Consider the following 23,957-nt stretch of genomic DNA (forward strand, 5'->3'; position numbering starts at 1 on the left):
CGTTTCTAGTGAAGCATTGCAAACAGGGAGGAACGTTGCCTGAAAATGAGAGCAGCCTCTCTCAAATTCACCTGCCCCGTGTGTTCGACCGACATGACTGCCGTTCTACAGAAGATCCATTGGAAGAAGTTTGCGGTGGTTGTTGACGAGACAGATGCAAGGGATTGCAGCATTCTAATCATTGGTGAGTTAACAGCCTATTAATATACCGTTGCAATAGCCTACATTTACATTCCGCAGTGTGAATTGTCCGCACGCAAATTGTGATATTCCAAACGACGAGCTATCATATAGCAATGCATAATGTCAGCAGCTGTCTCGCCATCTAGCTAACTATCTCTATATTGTTTTTACACTTGTATTTTGTCACAATATTATTTTAGGTTAAAACGTTTCCTCAACTTTCATTGCAGGTATTGAAAACCAGTACTTTCTGGTGGATGTCATTTTCAGAGATGCAACTACTCAACAACTTCCCAAGTTATACTAGCCTCGCTCCACAGCAACAAACTGAACAGTGCCTGGGCAATGGTCACAGATAATGCCCCATACTACCTGAAGACATACAAGGAGGTTCTGAAAGGAGTGATAGACAACAGTGTCCATGTAACCCATCTCTGCCATGTCATCAATCTGGTGGGTGAGACCTAGCATTACTACAAACACTTCTCTGAAGTTGCATCACTTGTAACATGGATGAGATCTGTCTTCGTCAAGAAGCCTGCCAGAAAGAGATGGGGGAGCATCCTCATTATGAAGGAGTTTGTGCAGGCCAAGGCACCTCCTGAAGCAGTGAGCCCCCGATGGAATAGCTGGTTTGAGGCAGCGAAGTACCATGCAGAGCATGTTCATTAGTACAGAGTTTTTGTTGGCAGAAAAGTCACCATCCCAAGCAGTCACAAAACATCCTCAGCCAGTTGGAAACAGAGAAGGTGCAGGCCATCACTGTTAGGGTAACCATCTCGGAGGGCTGCGCCAAACTGATAACAGCTCTGTCAATCCTGAAAGGAACCCGCCGTCCCACAGCAGTGTCTGCATACAAGGTCATGGAAGATCTGGGCTCTTACTTAGTGAACGGAACGGCAAAAACATGTGGGTATAGTGCAGAGACAGATGAGCTATTGAGAAAGATGGCGATTGGAGAGAAGGGAGGTGCTTGACCATCTCCATGATGCATTCCACTTGGACTTCAAAATTGTCAAAGCACTGGGACACACATCCAGCCAGAGGTCTACAGGCTGGCTAGGGTGTTCGATCCCAGGCAGGCTCCAGCCATGGAAAAGCAGATTGAAGCCTACACACACACACACACACACCTACACACACACACACACACACACACACACACCTGAAACCCATCAACAGAGCTCAGTGAAGAAAGGATTGCCTAACAGAACTGTGTCCAGGAAGCCCTCAACTGCTTTGGAGCTTGCTGATTACTGGAGGGGCCTGAGTGCGAGATTCCCAAGAGTTGGAGAAGTGGCAGTGCCCAACATCTACTTCCCAGTCGACTGAGAGGAGTTTCAGCAAATACAAGACTCTACTCACAGACAAGCGAGAGGTACTCACCGAGCTCAACAAAGAGGCTGACAATCATGTACTTCAAATGGAGAGGTCTGTGATAGATGAAAAACCTACAATGGACAGACATAGGTTGCCTATTGCAAGAATCTTTATTCATGATAAACTTGTGAAACACTTCATTTCACACAACAACAAAAAAATGCAAAGTTGTTACACAAGAATAACTTTTTCCGATTGCATTGTTGCCTATATTATTGCATTACTTTTTATTATTTATAATGAAACACTTTGTAGAACTGTATTGAAGCACTTGCCTTGGTAAAACAAAAAGTGCAATGTGTTGCATCATTAATGTTTCTTATTAAATTGTTTTATTCATTCACATTAGACACTTTATGATGATAAAATTTGCTTAAATCATAAAACAGAGTTCATAAAAATAAATCTAAAAGGGAATTTGGGAAGAAAAGAAAATGGATTTCATAGGGCCCTATATTGTTATTTTTCTTGTTATTAAATGGCTCTGCGGAGGTCGTAGCAGGACTTCTTGTACTTGTTCCTTTCCTCAGCCTTGGCCTCAGGTTTGGCTGTTGTGTGCGGTAGCCATGTCCTTTCGCTTAACACCAACCTCTGTTAATCCAGGGCTTTTGATTGGGGAAACAGCAAACAGTCACTGTGACGGAGGTGGTTAGCTCGTCGATGCTATCAGCGGAGAATGGGACATGTTCCAGTCAGCATTAGCAAAGCAGTCCTGTAGCATAATTTCTGAGGACCATTTCTCAACAGAGCAAGTCACGAGTACTTCCTGTTTGAGCTTTTGCTTGTATACAGGAAGCAGGAGTATGGAGTCATGATCTATTTGCCGAATGGGGGACGAGGGTGGGCCTTGTATGCTTGCTTCTGGGTAGAGTAACAACGGTCTAGGACTTTATCGCCCTTAGTGGCGAGGGAGACGTGTAGATGGAAGTTGGGTATCACGTGTCTTAAAGGAGGCGGAATTTAAAATCGCAGGCAATAAGAAAAGCAGCTTCCGGGTGCAAAGTTTCCTCCTAGTTTATAGCCTCGTACAGTTAGTTACTTTTTTTTGTCCTTAGGGTGGCAGGGAAACAGAGAGAAAACTAAGGACAGAGAGAGGGAAGAAGAAGTGTGTGTTTAGTCATTTATGCTGGTTGACAAAGCCTGACTAAGGGCCAGTCAGTCAGGCAAGTGTCATCATTGGTTGTGACAGAGAGACTGAGGCATCTAATCGTACAGTGTTTCAGAGCAGTTGCAACACCAAGACATTTCTCTATTAGAATTCTGAGATACCGTTTTGATTTCTTGGAAGCCATCAAAGATGTGCAACACTGTCTAGAAGCAACAATGTCTCACTTATGGGATTAATAACTCAAAAATATGACGGAATCAAAGTATTATTATATGTTCCGAGTCGCGTCATCGCTTGTAAAGCTGCTAGTTAAACGTGAAGGCTGAGGAACACTGCTCTCCCAGTCAGTTTGCTGAGAGCTGGCCTCTGCGCAGGCACACCGTTGGGGACGTCAACAGCCCATGCAGCAAGCATCACTGAATTGGATATCATTATAACTAATGGCTCTCTGACTCAGGAATGGATCAGACTCACTAGATCAGAGAGAGAGTGGGGGGGGGTCCGATTTACAGGGTTGTGTGATATTTGGTATTCATAGTGCATGTGAGTAGCTTTCCAGTGTTACCATATAGGCCTAGGCTAGAACTAGGCTACACAGACACAGTAAAAGGAAGACCATGTGCTCAATACTCTTGTAGTGTTGCACGGTATACCAAAAATTTAGTACTTTGCCAATACTAGAACTTTCTGTACTTCTGTCAAATGTATCACACGTCATCGACAGAGAGAATCAAGTCTAGCAGCGCAGCCGATGTCTCCTTTATAGTTCGAGAGCACCGTGCCTGCTCCACTTGCTCACTGCTAGCTCCAGTCTAGCCTGTCCTGAGGAACCACTGCACCCCCACTGGGAGTCTGGTTGCGTCACCACTTACGCTGCACAGAAGTTAACACACTCGAATAAAGCAACACGGCATGTAGAAATGTTGATTTATTTACTGTTCGCAACAATGTCCATTAGACGACACTGGTAGCTTCCAACTTTGTAGGCCAACTGTCCTTGCTAGCGTACAGCTGAACCTAACATTAATTAACTACCCTAGTACTTTGTTTGTGATATTCAAACCAAAACATTGCTGATTTCAAAATAGTCACCAAAACTTTATTAATTCACTTCCTCTCCCCATCAATATCATCTTTGCTGGAGCTGACTGTGAATGAGGTCATGGGTCTTAAAAGAGACAGCGCACACTTTTATAAAAAGACGTGGTTGCTTCTTCTACGCAAATGTTGATCAGGACAATAAGTCCCAAATGGAAGACTGATTGTTTATCATCTGTAGCCCCATGAAAATCAGCCAAAACAAGCTCAGTAACTCAATGAATGTGCACTCTTATTGAATAGGCAGTCACCTGTACTTGATTTACCCAGTTTATCAATAGAGTACAGATTTACCATTCAAATAAAATGACCGTTATGTAGGTAGTCAGTTTACCAAAGTCAAATGAGTTGTATAATTGATTAATTAATCCATACATCCAAAAATCAAACATTTCAATAATAAATTATATTGAACTTAAGAGCCGTCTGGATCAAGTTCCAGTCTGTGACTGGCTAAGACGCCTTTTTTTTTGCAGTTGTATTGTTTTTGAATCGAAGTCAAAATTCTGCTATCGTGACAACACTATCCTTGGTGTAAACAAGTAAAAAGCATGGTTGGATTTGGAACCCAAATTCTAATAATCACAGGAAAAGTATGTGCTGACATTTATTTTATATTTAGACAGACATGCCCAAATCTCTGTACAGCTGCTTGGGAAAACAACACATGGACAAACTGCACACACACAGTGAGTGAGTAATAACATATCCACTATAAATTCTATAGCTGCATTTACATTTGGGAACTTTGCAATCCCATTGACCAAACAACTATGAATAGGTAGGCTCCCTCTCTCTGTTGCCTATGCACATCAACAACTAATGTTAGCCTGAGTAAAATTACCTCAAATCTAACAAGGGAACAGTAGATAAACCCTCTCAAACTTTTAGCTTGCTAAAATTGCACTGATAAACGATGGGGAATAGTAGCCCGCTCGCCCTTCTGCAGCTTGCCTTCTTGTCCCAACCCACGTTTTGATAACTGAATGGGAACATATCTGCCCATTTGACTGATGCCAAATATAAATTGACAACTAAGAGATATTCTAAGTGTGGATAACAGTTGCTCAAGTTAAGCATTGCTAGCTAACAAAATGATTCACATTTCTTGCTAGCTAACCAAATGACACCTGTATCTCAAGCTGTAGCCACCGAAAAAATTATATGGGTGGAAAAGTCAGCAACTCATCCAATGACATGAAATCCTCCCAGCAGCTAGCTAGCGGTTGTTAGGCATTTTTATCTCACTAAATAAGTAGCTACATGAATAGACATGACTGATAAGTTATCCTAACATGGCTAATTTGTGATCATTGCCGATGCTAGTTTAATTATATTGACATTCCCAGCCGTAGTTACATTAATCTTCTTTCTTCTTCTGAAACAGTGCATCCTGAATGACTGTCGGCAGCAAACAAGGTACGCGGCCAGCTGTGATTTACAACCTGATAGCAATATTCGATAGACTAACAAGAAATGTTGGGTGAATTATATTAATCATCCATTGAACAGCAGCCATCTATTCTGCCAACAATGCCTTACTCTACAACATGGAATTTTCAGTAGAATATAACCTATTTTTAAAGCCAACTTTGTAAGAGGTTATGTAGCAAACTCAGAATGTCATACTTTGTACTGATATTATAAATTGTCTTTGTCATATCTGTAAAGTATACCATATACCTTTGACTATTCTAATTGGCACTTTAGTATTGCCAGCCTAATCTCAGGAGTTGATAGGCTTGAAGTCAAACAGCGCTGTGCGAATCAAGCATCGCTAAGAGCTGCTGGCAAACACAGTAAAATTTAAATGAATGCCTGCTGCTGCCGCCTACTACCGCTCAGTCAGAAACTGCTCTATCAAATCAGACTTAATTATAATAAACACAGAAATACGAGCTTTTGGTCATTAATATGGTCAAATCCAGAACCTATAATTTTGAAAATAAAACATTTATTCTTTCAGTGGAATAAGGAACCATTTTGTATTTTATAGAACAGGTGGCAACCCTAAATCTTGCTTTTACATTGCACAACCGTCAATGTTATGTCATAATTATGTAAAATTCTGGCAAATGAATTACAATGTTTGTTAGGAATAAATGGCCTTTCAACAGTTCGCAACGAGCCAGGCGGCCAAAACTGCTGCATATACCCCGACTCTGCGTGCAATAAAACGTAAGTGAAGTGACAATTTTCCTAGTTAATATTACCTGCTAATATTAATCTTATAACTAAATATGCAGGTTTTTCTTATTTTTAAATTGACTTGTGTATTGATTTTAAAAACGGCATTGATGTTTTATGGTTAGGTACAGTCGTGCAACGGTTGTGCTTTTTTCGAATGCGCTTTGGTTAAAACATCACCCATTTGTCAAAGTAGGCTGTGATTCAATAATAAATTAACAGGCAACCAGCTTCACCTGAAATGCTTTTCCAGCAGTCTTGAAGGAGTTCCCACATATGCTAAGCACTTGTTGGCTGCTTTTTCCTTCACTCTGTGGCCCAACTCATCCCAAACCATCAATTGGGTTGAGGTCGAGTGATTGTGGAGGCCAGGGCATCTGATGCAGCACTCCATCACTCTCCTTCGTCAAATAGCCCTTACACAGCCTGAAGGTATGCTGGGTCATTGCCTTGTTGAAAAACAAAATGATAGTCCCACCAAGCGCAAATCATATGGGATGGCATATCACAGCAGAATGCTGTGGTAGCCATGCTGATTAAGTGTGCCTTGAATTCTAAATAAATCACCAACAGTGTCAACAGCACACTTCCTCCTCCATGCTTCACGGTGGGAACCACACATGTGGAGATCATCCGTTCACCTACTCTGCGTCTCACAAAGACAAGGTGGTTGGAATTTGGACTCATCAGACAAAAGGACAGATTTCCACTAGTCTAATGTCCATTGCTCATGGTTCTTGGCCCAAGCAAGCCTTCTTATTATTGGTATCCTTTAGAAGTGGTTTCTTTTTAGCAATTCGAACATGAAGGCCTGAATCACACAGCCTCCTCTGAACAGTTGATGTTGAGACGTTTCAGAGTTCAAGTAAGACATTTATTCGGGATGCAATTTCTGAGGCTGGTAACTCATGAACTTATCCTCTGCAGCAGAGGTAACTCTGGTACTTCCTTTCCTGTGGCGGTCATCAAGAGATCCAGTTTCATTATAGTGCTTGATGGTTTTTGCGACTGCACAAAGTTCAAGAAATTTTCCGGCTTGATTGACCTTCATGTCTTAAATGATGGACTGTTGTTTCTCTTTGCTTATTTGAGCGGTTCTTGCCATAATATGGAATTGGTCTTTTACCAAATAGGGCAACCTTCTGTATACCACCACTACCTTGTCACAACACAACTGATTGGCTCAAACACATTAAAGATATACCACAAATTAACAAGGCATACCTGTTAATTGAAATGCATTCCAGGTGACTACCTCATGAAGCTGGTTGAGAGAATGCCAAGAGTGTGCAAAGCTGTCATCAAGGCAAAGGGTGGCAACTTTGAATAATCTCAAACATATTTTGATTTGTTTAACACTTTTTTTGGTTTCTACATGGTTATTCAAAAGTTGTCTTCACTATTATTCTACAATGGTAGAAAAGCGTAAAAAGAAAAGAAACCCTGGAATGACTGGTACTGTATATATTTAATTTTTTGTTTATGAGTTTTCATTGTTGGACATAAGGCTGTAAAAACAACAGGAAATCAGTTTCAAGTTAATTTAGGAAATCTGGTCAAGTATTCCAATTAGGTGGCCCCTGACCATCTACACATGAAAAAAAAATAATTGGCCCGCGGCTGAATATAGATATCTGATCTAGGCCTAGTAGCCTCGCTCCATGCAGGCCTAAACTTCAGCCAACACTAAGGCATTGAAATCTTATTCATATTTAAAGTGATTGACCTACAAGGAGCGGCAGACTTTATGCATTAGAGGAGTCTTCATTTCAAATAGACAGATTAGGCTAGCTAGGCGCCTGCAACCACACCAGCACAAAACACTGACTTCAATCTAAAACAATTAACCATTTTTATATATATATATATATAAACACAGGAATGATTGACAAACTGACGTTACAACACCCACCCAGACATATCTACCAAAAACAGGGGCATATATTATATATATATATATATATATATATATATATATATATATATATATATATATATATATATAAAACACAGGGATGATTGACAAACTGACGTTACAACACCCACCCAGACATATCTACCAAAAACAGGGGCATTGCCTTTTTACACTTGCAACATTTATTTACCTTGGCATGAGCCACTAGCCTCACACAGTTGGGTGCAAGAGACAACAACTCAAGAATTCCCAGACATAGCGGTTTCCTTGTGAAAGGTCAACAACAGAGGGGGAAACAGAGGCAAAATAAGCATTATGGACAGAGCCTGCCAAAGGAGCTGCTCAAGCGACAGCATCATGTAACTAATGCCTTCACACTGACAGCCAAAGCATACAATACTACTGTCAATGGGAGGATGCTACCCGCAGGCCTGCAATCACAAAAGCCCAACATATGTGGAAGAGCACTTAGAAAAAAACTGTAGGCCTTTATTTGTTTCAATCTCTCCCAAGTCACAGGCTTGGTCTCCAAATAGCCTAGGCCTCTATAGGGCTACAGAGGACAAATAATTTCATCTAGGTTCGTCATCAAATCCTCACACAAGGATTTTGAGAGAATAATGAAGGCAGCCAAATCTATAGGATCTATTTAAAAAAAATTGACGTAGCTGAGGGAAGTGTCTGTTATTAGAAAATCGTCATATTTCTCAAAATAGTGTCCAAACAGGTTAGTCAGTCTCTGTAAAGTACCATGGCAATTTCTAGGCCACATTGGCAGACCTGCATCATCACGGACACTAGCAAGAGTTACACGTAACGTTAGCTAGCTATAACATTACATCAATAGTTCAATTCGTGTGGCAACAAAACAACCGTGGAACTAGCGTTAGCTAGCTTTATTTATTTAACCCTAGATAGAGTTCCCTAGGGCAAGAACCATGAAAAGTTACCCAGAGTACACAAAATACCGACAACATTATTAGCTACAAGTCAGGTGTAACTAGTTGTATGAAATGGTAAAGGTGCTAATTAGCTAACGTTAGTTTATCCCCAACTTATCTAGCTAACGTTTGCTAATCTTTAGTAAAATTGCAAGGACGTTGGTATTAATGACCATGAGAAATATTGGGTGATTCCGTGTATTTTAGCTAACCAGCTAGCTAAGTTAGTTAACTAGATGGCTAGCCAGATGGTTAACTTTAAGATACATGTCTCGCGATCATTTGGGAGTGTATTAGACCCGGCACACTGATCACAACGGACGAAAACAAACAATCGGGTGATTAGATACAGCTAAGTTAGCTAGGCCATAGCAGCAGTTGGATAGCTAGCTAGTAGCTTGGTTAGGTGTCCGCCATCTTTTGCTGGCATTACTTACTGATGATGATAGCACGGTCCATTACCAGTTAACGTTAGCTAAAGTTATCTAGCCATTTCAAACACATATTGTAGCTTGCTAACGTTAACAGCTCGCTAGTAGTAACCAATCACTTGGTATCTAGTTAAACTATTTCATCTGTTATTTCAGTTAATTAGCTAGCTACTATCTAGTTCGCTAAACAAGATCCTATGCTACCTCAAGCAAAGATCTCAAGTCAGTTGAGTTGGAGGAACGTAGCTAGCCTAGCTAATGTTAGATAGCTGAAATACAAGCAGACTCAGCTTGAAGCAGGAATGTACAATTGTAGAGGACAGACATCCAATGTCTCTAAGTTTGGGTGGTTTACCGTGCCTGTAGCTCCAACCCGGTGTTATAAACTCCCTGTAGCTATGTTCTCTCGATAAACAGCCAGGCATTAACCTCTCAGGCCGAGCGTCCAGCTACGATTGCCGTCTCTCGTCACAAACAGGTTCTCGCATACACCGTAGTAGCCTACTAAACTCAACTCCACGATTTATGAAGGAGTTGTGCGACAATTTGCGTGTGCGAACTGAAGCTCCAACGTCACATACACATATTTTATTTTAATAAAAATGACGTTTTTATCCATAACGACTGATTTCCGCAGCCAACGAATAGCCCACTTATAACAATGTAATGTGTAATAAGGGCTATTCTGTGGCCCTGAAATCAGTCGTTTTGAATAAAAACGTTGTTTTATGTGATGTCGGAGCTCCAGTCCGTCCACACTGGTCATCGCTCAACTCCACCGGACATGTTTTATTGTTGGACATAAACTGTAAAAAAATATATGTATTTTAAAATCTGTTCCAAAGTATTCCCACGCATAATAGAGTGTATATATATATATATATATATATATATATATATATATATATATATATATATATATATATATATATATATATATATATGATCGTGTAAGCAAAGTTTGAAGTGATTATGCTTTAGTCAAATATTACATATTTATGTGCTTCTTGTGTTCAATTTCCAGTCTACAAAGTATTAGAAATTAGGTTCCGGTACCCTGACCATCCACTCATGAAAAAAAAATCGGGCATTGGCTGAATCTAGTTGATGATTCCTGCATTATATTGACAAGATAACAGAGTGACCGCTCTAACAATGGAAAATATATGTCCTCAATGAGTGAAGGCAGAAGAGAGCAGATGGGACCGTTCTAGCCAATGAGAGGGGCAGATACCCATAAACAACAGGCACAATACGTCGTTTTTCTCAACGTTGACGGAATGCCACCAGAATCCACTTATCACAGTACATTTGTAACAGGTTATACATGACTAAACTTATGTTCAATCAAATAAGCCTCAAGTAATTCGACACTTTCTAATAGATCTCCATACAAAAAGGGGCTTATCTCACGTAAACAGATTTTGGCCAGAGTAAATCCTCTCGCTTTGCCTTTCCCTCTCTGGTGGCAAGACACCCTGCAGCAAAAACAGACGCAGACGGCGACGTCTGACGCCACCCCAACAATGTCACTACGTCTACGTCAATTAACAGACAGCCCAATTCTGATATTTTTTACCCACTAATTAGTCTTTTGACCAATCACGTCTTTTTTTCATGTCTTTTCACTTATCATCTTTTTCAGATCTCATCTGATTGGTCAAAAGACCAATTCGTGAAAAAAATATCAGATGGGCTTCCTGTGGCAACGCAGGCTCGTAGCTAGCCTGGACCGAATACTTTGATGGCTACGAAAATAAATGTACATTTCAACCAGTGACCATAATACGAATTTGTAAAAATAAAATAATGCTTGCTGGATTATCTCAGTCTGTTGTAGAGATTGCATTGTCATCGTTTTTGGTGCTGTTATGGCTAGATTTGTCAATTGGCTCTCTAAAAGTAATTTTAACACTATTCAAACAAACTTCATATATTACTGAAATACCTGAAAATGAGATTGTTTGTTTCTGAGACAACAAATAGGTACTATGAGTATATAATCTTATTGTTACAGGCACCAAGATTATTGTTTCCTCCCCTTTGGCTCCTCCAGACAGATATAGGCTATGTAGTGGCTATAGTCTTTGCAAAGTCACTGTGCTTCCTCCCTGTATAAGTCTTATATCTCTAAGCATTTTTCAGTTTATTGGCAGGTGTATGATGGCCACCCCTTTGCCCTTTTGTTGTGTGCAAGTGTGCCACAGCAGAATTAACAAAAACAAGCAGTCAAGAGTCATTGGCTCCCTGCACCCAACCCCCCCAGAGATAAATATTGTTGGGCCATTCAGCCACTGTGTTGCTTATTCAAGAGGCCAAGGCCTCATTCTCCAATCAATTAACAATCAATTAAGCTGCTGCTACTCTATGTTGATTATCTATGCATAGTCACTTTACTTCTACCTACATGTGCATATTACCTCAATTACCTCAGCTAACCTGTAACCCTGCACATTGACTCTGTACTTGTATCCCCTGTATATAACCTTGCTACTGTTATTTTATTGTTGCTCTTTAATTATTTGTTATTTTTCAGTAAATACTTTCTTAACACTTATCTTTCTTAACTGCATTGTTGATTAGGGGATTGTAAGTAAGCATTTCACTGTAAGGTGTACCTGTACCACCTGTTGTATTCAGCGCATGTGACAAATAACATTTGATTTGATTTGACATTGCACAAGTATTGAAAGCATTTTGAGACAAAGATCTGAGGTTGTATAATGCAATCAGTGAATAACTGACAATAAGACAGCGTGTATACTGTAATTTGAACTGAAACTTAAATAACAATATCATAGTTTTCCTTGAAAGTGTGTGTGTGTGTGTGTGTGTGTGTGTGTGTGTGTGTGTGTGTGTGTGTGTGTGTGCGTGTGCGTGTGCGTGCGCCCGGGCCAGCAGAGGACGCCAAAGTCTGTCTTTTAGTGTTGACTCGAGCCATAATGTTTACAATATTTCCCATGAAAGCTGTGTCTGTGGACTCAACCCAAAAGAGAATTAGAAACAAAGGCAGAGAGAGAGACAAAGGCGGAGAGAGAAAGTAAGAAAGAAGGGATTCAATCACATCTATGAAATAAAGCTCCATTACTTTACAATACACCAATATTCTCATTAATTACTTAAGAATACACAGACTATAGATTTGATTAGTGAAGGAGACCTAAACTCTGTGTAATTATATCCAGATTGAATTCTCCCAGGAACCTCTAAGTTTCTCACAGTTACTTCATCATTCCAATTAGACCTTGATCTAAATTTAGACAGCAGAAACAAAAATACTGTTTCATCCATGCAAAAAAACAAGTTGTTGGGTGTTCCAAAAATGTGCCTTGGTATTCTGCAGTAGATCATTCATGGATGTGTTTCGTAAATTCTTTTGTGATAAGTTAAGCTTGGTTCTAAGAGTTGGATGAAGTCTTGGAAGGGGCTTTGGCTACAGTATGTGGGTGCTGCTGCTCTCTCTGATTCTCACCATTTACAGGTGCAGTGCACATGTGAGCTGTTTATCATGTGAGCACTTTATTAAACCTCCTCGTTGAAAGTAAACAAGTTTCAAGTTTTATTAGTCGTACAGGATACACATGGTATACACAGTCCAAACAAATGCTTACTTGCAGGTTCCTTCTCAATGCCACAGAAGAGTAATAATAAAAATAAGAATACGAACATGAAGTAAATGGCTCAGTAGAATAGAATAAATCATAGTACAACTAGTCCAATAACCAACTTCTTTGCGAGTAGATGATGTGTGTATGCATATAAATATGGGCCATTGTTAAAATTATTCAGTGATCTTGCTGAGTGTTGTTTATGTATGAATATAAATCCATGTTTGACTGATGCTGTACACAACAACAAAAATATGCAAATATGAATTTATGGGACAGCGCAATAAAAAAATTATACCAGACATCATTCAGAATGGGATTCTGATGTAACATGATTTGGTTAAGAGTGTTTTGTAACATTCTATAACATGCTTGAGACACATGAGCATAATGCATTATATTTAGTGACAAGCGATTACTAAAAAAAATGTGTTGACCAGTTCTCTGTAATGAAACTAAATGTTTAAAAAAAAACGTTTTGGGGATCAGCTACAGTCGTGGCCAAAAGTTTAGAGAATGACACAAATGTTAATTTTCACAAAGTCTGCTGCCTCAGTTTGTATGATGACAATTTGCATATACTCCAGAATGTTATGAAGAGTGATCAGGTGAAATGCATTTACTTGCAAAGTCCCTCTTTGCCATGCAAATGAACTGAATCCCCCAAAAACATTTCCGCTGCATTTCAGCCCTGCCACAAAAGGACCGGCTGACATCATGTCAGTGATTCTCTCGTTAACACAGGTGTGAGTGTTGACAAGGACAAGGTTGGAGATCGCTCTGTCATGCTGATTGAGTTTGAATAACAGACTGGAAGCTTCAAAAGGAGGGTGGTGCTTGGAATCATTGTTCTTCCTCTGTCAATCATAGTTACCTGCAAGGAAACGTGCCGTCATCATTGCTTTGCACAAAAAGGGCTTCACAGGCAAGGATATTGCTGCCAGTAAGATTAGATTGCACCTAAATCAACCATTTATCAGAGCGGTTCAATTGTGGTGAAGAATGCTTCAGAGCACCCAAGAAAGTCCAGCAAGCACCAGGACCATCTCCTAAAGTTGATTCAGCTGCAGGATTGGGGCACCACCAGTACAGGGCTTGCTCAGGATTGGCAGCAGGCAGGTGTGAGTGCATCTGCACGCACAGTGAGGCAAAGACTTTTGGAGGATGGCCTGGTGTCAAGAAGGGCTGCAAAGAAGCCACTTCTCTCCATGAAAAACATCAGGGACAGACTGATATTCTGCAAAAGGTACAGGGATTGGATTGCTGAGGACTGGGGTAAAGTCATTTTCTCTGATGAATCCCGTTTCCGATTGTTTGGGGCATCCGGAAAAAAGCTTGCCTGGAGAAGACAAGGTGAGCGCTACCATCAGTCCTATGTCATGCCAACAGTTAAGCATCCTGAGACCATTCATGTGTGGGGTTTCTTCTCAGCCAAGGGAGTGGGCTCACTCACAATTTTGCCTAAGAACACAGCCTTGGATTAAGAATGGTACCAACACATGAGCATCTTCTCCCATCCACCCAGGAACAGTTTGGTGATGAACAATGCCTTTTCCAGCATGATGGAGCAACTTGCCATGAGGCAAAAGTGATAACTAAGTGGCTCGGGGAACAAAACATCAATATTTTGGGTCCATGGCCAGGAAACTCCCCAGATCTTAATCCCATTGAGAACTTGTGGTCAATCCTCAAGAGGCGGGTACACAAACAAAAACTCACAAATTCGGACAAACTCCAAGCATTGATTATGCAAGAATGGTCTGCCATTCAGTCAGGATGTGGCCCAGAAGTTAATTGACAGCATGCAAGGGCTGATTGCAGAGGTCTTGAAAAAGAAGGGTCAACACTGCAAATATTGAATCTTTGAATCAACTTCATGTAATTGTCAATAAAATCCTTTGACACTTATGAAATGCTTGTAATTATACTTCAGTATTCCATAGTAACATCTGACAAAAATATCTAAAGACACTGAAGCAGCAAATTTGGTGGAAATTAATGTGTCATTCTCAAAACGTTTGGCCACGACTGTACAATCACAGAATGATTGAAAATAAGTCTACTTGTAAAATAATTGGTGAACCTCGCCTTCAATTATTTCTTGCCATGTACCTGTGTAGCTAACTGCTGGAACTAGCCTACACACTGCTTTATATTATATAATATATTCCTTTCTTTTTCAGCATCAGACCTGCCAAATTCACTTGAAACATAGGGTGTAATTTTGCCTAGTAAACACAAAAACTATGTTAACATATAACTCCAGAGTGATCTGTTCTTGCAATATGTAGTCTACGACATTTCAGATATGATCATTTATCACAAAATAGTTTAGATGTAGTGAGTGAGGGGGGGGTGAGAAATAGCTTCTGAAGAAGCCCTGGTGAGCTTCCCCTCACTGGCACCACACGTAAGGCTCCCTTGGCCAACAGAGACTGTGTCTCATCTCTGAGGACTTGGGCTGCTTCCCCCTGTGCAGTGGATTGAACTATTCCCATTAAAAACAGTGGGACCCCAAATATTATAGTATGTGTCCCTGGCCTACGATACATAGGACCAACGGGGAGACTACACCTCTGCTCCCTGTGAGGAGCAAGGGATCCTACCTGTTCTCTGGGGGGAATTGAGTTGTTTGTTGGCATGCACAGAATATATACAGTGGCAAGAAAAAGTATGTGAACACTTTGGAAATACCTGGATTTCTGCATAGATTGGTCATAAAATTCTATCTGATCTTCATCTAGGTCACAACAATAGACAAACACAGTCTGCTTAAACTGACAACACACAAACAATGATGTGTTTTCTTGTATTTATTGAACACACCGTGTAAACATTCACAGTGCAGGGTGGAAACAGAATGTGTATTTAATAACTGGTTGACCCTCCTTTGGCAGCAATAACCTCAAACTTACGTTTTCTGTAGTTGTGGATCAAACCTGCACAACGGTCAGGAGGAATTTTGGACTATTCCTCTTCACAAAACTTTTTCAGTTCAGCAATATTCTTGGGACGTCTGGTGTGAACTGTTCTCTTGAGGTCATGCCACAGCATCTCAATCGGGTTGAGGTCAGGACTCTGACTGGGCCACTCCAGAAGCCATATTTTCTTCTGTTGATGCAATTCTGTTGATATTATACTTCCGTGTTTTGGGTCGCTGTCCTGTTGCATCACCCAACTTCAATTGAGCTTCAATTGGCAGACAGATAGCCTAACATTCTTCTGCAAAATGTCTTTATAAACTTGGGAATACATTTTTCCCTCAATGATAGCAAACTGTCCAGGCCCTGATGCAGCAAAGCAACGCCAAACCATGATGCTCCCTCCACCATACTTTACAGTTGGGATGAGGTTTTGATGTTGGTGTGCTGTGCCTTTTTTCTCTCCACACATAGTGTTGTGTTCCTTCCAAACAACTCAACCATAGTTTCATCTGTCCACAGAATACTTTGCCAGTAGCGCTGTAGAACATCCAGGTGCACTTTCCCAAACTTCATATGTGCAGCAATGTTCTTTTGACAGCAGTGGCTTCTTCCGTGGTGTGCTCCCAGGAACACCATTCTTGTTTAGTGTTTTACGTATCGTAGACTAGTCAACAGAGATGTTAGCATGTTATAGAAATGTCTGTAAGTCTTTAGCTGACACTCTAAGATTCTTCTTAACTTCATTGAGCATTCTGCGCTGTGCTCTTGCAGTCATCTTTGCAGGACGGCCACTCCTAGGGGGAGTAGCAACATTACCGAACTTTCTCTATTTATAGACAATTTGTCTTTACCGTGGAATGATGAACATCAAGGCTTTTAGAGATACTTATGTAACCCTTTCCAGCTTAATGCAACCTCTAGTGACTCCCCATCCCGCATGCGGGAGCGTAATCATCGCCTGACACTAATTAGCATAACGCAACGGACATAAATATTCCTAGAAAATATTCCTAATCATGGAAATCACAAATTAAATATATTGAGACACAGTTTAGCCTTTTGTTAATCACCCTGTCATCTCAGATTTTCAAAATATGCTTTACAGCCAAAGCTAGACAAGCATTTGTGTAAGTTTATCGATAGCCTAGCATAGCATTTTGTCCAGCTAGCAGCAGGTAACTTGGTCACGGAAATCAGAAAAGCAATCAAATTCAATTGTTTACTTTTGATGAGCTTCAGATGTTTTCACTCACGAGACTTCCAGTTAGATAGCAAATGTTCCTTTTTTCCAAAAGGATTATTTTTGTAGGCGAAATAGCTCCGTTTGTTCTTCACGTTTGGCTGAGAAATCGCCCGGAAATTGCAGTCACAAAAACGGCTAAAAATATTCCAAATTAGCTCCATAATATCGACAAAAACATGGCAAACGTTGTTTATAATCAATCCTCAAGGTGTTTTTCAAATATCTATTCGATAATATATCCATCGGGACAATGAGTTTTTCAGTAGGACCGATTGGAGTAATGGCTACCTCAGTATTTTACGCGAGAGTCACTATGGGAGCCATCAGGTGACCACTTGCGCAATGTAGCCGCTTACGGGTATTCTTCAACATAAATGCGTAAAACTACGTCACAATGCTATAGACACCTTCGGGAATACGGAGAAAGAGTAATCTGCTTGATAGCCCATTCACTGCTCAATAGGGACGCATTGGAACGCAGCGCTTTCAAAACATGAGGCACTTCCGGATTGGATTTTTCTCAGGCTTTCGCCTGCGACATCAGTTCTGTTATACTCACAGAAAATATTTTTACAGTTTTGGAAACTTTAGAGTGTTTTCTATCCTAAGCTGTCAATTATATGCATATTCTGAGAGATCTCAGAAGACCTAAGATGAAGAATTGTTGACTTGCATTAAACCTGTTGCGACTAGGCGGTGAGTATTTTCATTTTTTACCTGGCACCATCCCTATGGTGAAGCATGGTGGTGGCAGCATCATAATGTGGGGATGTTTTTCAGCTGCAGGGACTGGGAGACTAGTCAGGATCAAGGGAAAGATGAACGGAGCAAAATACAGAGAGATCCTTGATGAAAACCTGCTCCAGAGCATTTACGACTGCAGACTGGGGGCGAAGGTTGACCTTCCATCAGAACAACAACCCTAAGCACACAGCCAATACAACACAGGACTGGCTTTGGGACACGTCTCTGAATGTCCTCGAGTGGCCCAGCCAGAGCCCGGAATTAAAACTGATCGAACATCTCTGGATAGACCTGACAATAGCTGTGCAGAAATGCTCCCCATCCAACCTGACAGAGCTTGAGAGGATCTGCAGAGAAGAATGGGTGAAACTCCCCAAATAAAGGTGTGCAAAGTTTGTAGCGTCATACCCAAGAAGACTCTAGACTGTAATCGCTGCCAAAGGTGCTTCAACAAAGTACTGAGTAAAGGGTCTGAATACTTATGTAATTGTGAAATTTCAGCTTTTTATTTTTCATACATTTGCAACAACTTTAATAACGTGTTGAGATGGGAAAACATGTTCTTTCCTAAGTTGAATGTGTGCTCTTTATGACAGAATGTTAACATGAGGTCAAATGTAAAGTAATTTTTGATCAAGTAACACTCCCCAAAAGGCACCAAATTGGTGGAACAACCCAATTTCAAAAAGTTAACCTGGGTTAACTGATTAACACTGACAGCCCTAAATTGTTTACATCACTCTTACTGAGCATTTCTCCTTTGCCAAGATAATCCATCCACCTGACAGGTGTGGCATATCAACAAGCTGATTAAACATCATGATCATTACACAGGTACACCTTGTACTGGGGACAATAAAAGGAAACTTTAAAATGTGCAGTTTTTTCACACAACACAATGCCACAGATGTCTCAAGTTTTGAGGGAGTGTGCAATTGGCATGCTGACTGCAGGAATGTCCACCAGAGGTGTTTGCAGAGAACTGAATATCTCTACCATAAGGCGCATCCAATGTTGTTTTAGAGAATTTGGCAGAGCTTCCAACCGGCCACAGACCATGTGTAACCACGTCAGCCCAGGACCTCCACATCCAGCTTCTTCCCCTGAGGGATCGTCTGAGACCAGCCACCCGGACAGCTGATGAATCTGTGGGTTTGCACAACCAAAGAATTTCTGAACAAGCTGTCAGAAAACGTCTCAGGGAAGCTCATATGCGTGCTCATCGGCATCACCAGGGTACTGACCTGACTGCAGTTCGGGGTCGTAACCGACTTCAGTGGGCAAATGCTCACTGTCGAATGCCACTGGCATGCTGGAGAAGTGTGCTCTTCATGGATGAATCCCGGATTCAACTGTACCAGGCAGATGGCAGACAGCATGTTTGGTGTTGTGTGGGTGAGCGGTTTGCTGATGTCAATGTTATGAATCGGGGTGCCCCATGGTGGCATAAGCTACGGACAGGACAACGAAGACAATTGCATTTAATTGATGGAAATTTGAATGCACAGAGATACCGTGACAAGATCCTGATGCCCATTGATGTGCCATTCATCCGCTGCCATCACCCCATGTTTTAGCATGATAATGCACGGCCCCATGTCGCAAGGATCTATAGATCTCTGGAAACTGAAAATGTCCCAGTTCTTGCATTGCATACTCACCAGACATGTCACCATTTGAGCATGTTGGGATGCTCTGCATGGACGTGTACAACACCGTGTTTCAGTTCGTGCCAATATCCAGCAACTTCGCACAGCCATTGAAGAGGAGTGGGACAACTTTCCACAATCAACAGCCTGATCAACTCTATGCAAAGGAGATTTGTCGCACTGCATGAGGCAAATGGTGGTCACACCAGATACTGACAGGTTTTCTGATCCACGCCCCTACTTTTTTTTTTACGTATCTTTGACTAACAGATGCATATGTGTATTCTCAGTCATGTGAAATCCATAGATTGGAGCCTAATGAATTTATTTATGCTTTCCTTATATGAACTGTAACCGTATGTTGTCTTTGAAGTAACATCTAAAGAAGACTGTAAGATTACTCAGTTTACACAACTCCACAAAACCAGCCCTGTAATATAATAATGAAAGAGAGTGTTGAAACTCATCCACATGAGGCACAGGCGATGTCCATATTTTGTTACATCTAAAGGTAAACGTCTGCTCACTTTCTACTGCTCCGAATAGACAAACACTTGACCAACATGGTCTTATGGTTTATTTATATTGGGGAGATGTGGGTGTTAAAGTTGTCTGCATAACAGCATAACAAGGGTGAGTTTCCATCACTTTGGGAGCAGAAATACTGAGAAATACTGAGAATTTCCTTTGTGAACTCCATAACTAGTTTAATATTAGACTTAACATTTTCGCAATCACAAACATATAACTTACTTTTGTCAAGCATCAATAGTTTGCTATATTGGCCTCGGCACACAGCTGTGATAGACAAGGGGAATCGGACCTGTTTTCTTTGAACTATGGTTTACAGTATCCAGAAAATTCAGAAGCATGTAGCAGCTTTTGGCCTCAGCATTCAACCTGAGCTCTGTGAGGAATGAAGCCCTGGGGATGGGGATGAGAGCCAACATTATAGAGAGGTACAAAATAGGGGAGGGGCTCCAAATGCTTCAATGGTGTGGGAGACTTTTTCCTCCCTTTTTCTGCTTCTGCCTCCCGTTTTCTATCTCAATCAAAGTTACATTCCATGTCAGAAAGGAGTCAATCCTCTACCTCAAATCAATTCAAACCACATGGAATGTTATCAGAAAGCAATTTTTAGGCTCGCTGCGTGTCTACCTGTCACAAAACATCCCAGTCATCACCTTTCTGGGTTCAGTGTTGATTTGACAGCATCTTGACTAATGTCCCTAGATGTTAAAGGTGATAGGCAAAGGTTTTCCTGTTTTTGAAAACCTTTCTATAGAAAGATCACAAGCACTGATTTGAGAACATATATTTCATATGGGGAAAGTCCAACGTGCCGTGAGGGAATATGCCTTGCCACCATGAAGACAACAAGATAGCATGCCTGGGTTACTGAACAGGCTGTGCTTTTATCTTTCTGCAGTGTGCACTCAAGGCCCCCCAAGATTTTACGACCAGGAGGCTTGAGACGAAAGTCAAGGAATTCAAGCTCACCCTTTGGGTGTTGGGGTCCACTCCCAGATTTGTTAGTCCTGGAACCTAAAGGGTTTTCCCCCCAACTCTTATGTACAGTTGAAGTCGGAGCTTTACATACACTTTGATTAGAGTCATTAAAACTTGTTTTTCAACCACTCTACAAATTTCTTGTTAACAAAGTATTGTTAAAGCAAGTCAGTTTGGACATTTATTTTGTGCATGACACAAGTAATATTTCCAACAATTGTTTACAGACAGAATATTTCACTGTATCACAATTCCAGTGGGTCAGAAGTTCACATACACTAGGTTGACTGTGCCTTTAAACAGCTTGGAAAATTCCAGAATATTATGTAATGGCTTTAGAAGCTTCTGATAGGCTAATTGACATAATTTGAGTCAATTGGAGGTGCATCTGTGGATGTATGTCACGACTTCCGCCGAAATCGGTTCCTCTCCTTGTTCGGCAGCGCCGGTCTTCTGGCCATCATCGATCCGCTTTTCATTTTCCATTTGTTTTGTCTCGTCTTCCCACACACCTGGTTTCAATTTGCTCATTACATGTTGCGTATTTAACCCTCTGATCCCTCCATGTCCTTGTCCGGAATTGTTTTTTTGTAAGTGCATGTGCACTTTTATCTGGTGTGCGATGGGTTTTGTACCCATTAATTGTTTTTTCTGGATGCCGGTGGTTTTATGTATTAAACTGCTCTGTGGTAAACCCAGTTTTTGCTCTCCTGCGCCTGACTTCACTTCCGCCAGTACGCACCCCTTACAATGTATTTCAAGGCCCACTTCCAAATTCAGTTCTTCCTTGCTTGACATGAGAAAATCAAGACCTCAATAAAAAACTGTAGTCCTCCACAAGTCTGGTTCATCCTTGGGAGCAATTGCCAAACGCCTGAAGGTACCATGTTCATCTGTACAAACAATAGTAAGCAAGTATAAAACCATGGGACCACGCAGCCATTATACCTTTCAGGAAGGAGACTCGTTCTGTCTCCTAGAGGTGAAAGTACTTTGGTGGGAAAAGTGCAAATCAATCCCAGAACAGCAAAGGACCTTGCGAAGATGCTGGAGGAAACAGGTACAAAAGTATCTATATCCACAGTAAAATGAGTCCTACATCGACATGACCTGAAAGGCAGCTCAGCAAGGAAGAAGCCACTGCTCCTAAACCGCCATAAAAAAAATTAAAAAAGATTACGGTTTGCAACTGCACATGGGGAAAAAGATCGTACTTTTTGGAGAAATGTCCTTTGGTCTGATGAAGCAAAAATAGAAATGTGTGCCAAAATGACTATCGTTGTGTTTGGAGGAAAAAGGGGGAGGCTTGCAAGCCGAAGAACACCATCCAAACTGTGAAGCATGGGGGTGGCAGCATCATGTTGTGGGGGTGCTTTACTACAGGAGGGACTGGTGCACTTCACAAAATAGATGGCATCTTGAGGCAGGAAAATTATGTGGATGTATTGAAGGAACATCTCAAGACATCAGTCAGGAAGTTAAAGCTTGGTCGCAAATGGGTCTTCCAAATGAACAATGAAAATGGCTTAAGGAAAATAAAGTCAAGGTATTGGAGTGGCCATCACAAAGCCCTGACCTCAATCCTATAGAACATTTGTGGGCAGAACTGAAAAAGCATGTGCGAGCAAGGAGGCCTACAAACCTGACTCAGTTACACCAGCTCTGTCAGGTGGAATGGGCCAAAATTCACCCAATTTATTGTGGGAAGCTTGTGGAAGGCTACCCGAAATGTTTGACCCAAGTTAAACAATTTAAAGGCAATGCTACCAAATACTACTTGAGTAAATGTAAACTTCTGACCCACTGGCTGAAATAAAAGCTTAAATAAATCATTCTCTAATATTATTCTGTCAATTCACAGTCTTAAATTAAAGTGGTGATCCTAACTGACCTAAGACAGGGAATTTTTACTAGGATTAAATGTCAGGAATGGTGACAAACGGAGTTTAAATGTATTTGGCTAAGATGCATGTAAAGTCCATGAAACGGCAGGAATGTAAATGTTGTTTTATTGCATTTAACGCAAGATCTCCCTCTCAGTCAAATGTATTTATAGTCAGCTGATGTCATAAAGTGCTGTACAGAAACCCAGCCTAAAACCACAAACAGCAATGCAGCAATGCAGGTGTAGAAGCACGGTGGCTAGGAAAAACTCCCTAGAAAGGCCGGAACCTAGGAAGAAACCTAGAGAGGAACCAGGCTGAGGGGTGGCCAGTCCTCTTCTGGCTGTCCAAGGTGGAGATTATAACAGAACATGTCCAAGATGTTCAAATGTTCATAGATGACCAGCAGGGTCAAATAATAAAAATCACAGGGGTTGTTGAGGGTGCAACAGGTCATCACCTCAAGAGTAAATGTCAGTTGGCTTTTCATAGCAAATCATTCAGAATATCTCTTCCGTTCCATCTGTCTCTAGAGAGTTGAAAACAGCAGGTCTGGGACAAGGTAGCACATCCGGTGAACAGGTCAGGGTTCCATAGCCACAGGCAGAACAGTTGAAACTGGAGCAGCACGACTTGGTGGACTGGGGACAGCAAGGAGTCATCAGGCCAGGTAGTCCTGAGGCATGGTCCTAGGGCTCAGGTCCTGAGAGTGACAGAGAGAATATTTAAATTCACAGGACACCAGATTAGACAGGAGAAATACTCCAGATATAACAGACGGACCCTAGCCCCCCGACACAAACCCCGGCATAAATACTGGAGGCTGAGACAGGAGGGGTCGGGAGACACTGTGGCTCCATCCGACAATACAGGGCCAAACAGGCAGGATATAACCCCACCCACTTTGCCAACGCACAGCCCCCACACCACTAGATTGATATCGTCAACCACCAACTTACTATCCTGAGACAAGGCCGAGTATAACCCACGAAGATCTCCCCAAGGGGGGATGGGGGGGGGTGAAGATCACATCAGTGACTCAACCCACTCAAGTGACGCACCCCTCCTATGGACGGCATGGAAGGGCACCAGTAAGCCAGTGACTCAGCCCCGTAATAGGGTTTGAGGCGGAGAATCCCAGTGGAGAGAGGGGA

At 41.4% G+C, this 23,957-nt stretch overlaps 1 protein-coding gene across 1 annotated transcript in view; it reads right to left on the minus strand.

Moving 5' to 3' along the window:
* The window catches only part of LOC112215571 (NEDD4-like E3 ubiquitin-protein ligase WWP1), a 60,425-nt gene extending 50,599 nt beyond the window's left edge, over window positions 1–9,826 (minus strand). The window contains exon 1 of the mRNA XM_024374696.2: window positions 9,599–9,826. The gene's annotated coding sequence lies outside the window, so the exon portion shown is untranslated. The remainder of the gene's footprint in view (window positions 1–9,598) is intronic.
* Window positions 9,827–23,957: the final 14,131 nt, after the last annotated feature.

This window comes from Oncorhynchus tshawytscha, linkage group LG16 (genome assembly GCF_018296145.1).
Source record: "Oncorhynchus tshawytscha isolate Ot180627B linkage group LG16, Otsh_v2.0, whole genome shotgun sequence".
Lineage (NCBI taxonomy): Eukaryota > Metazoa > Chordata > Actinopteri > Salmoniformes > Salmonidae > Oncorhynchus > Oncorhynchus tshawytscha.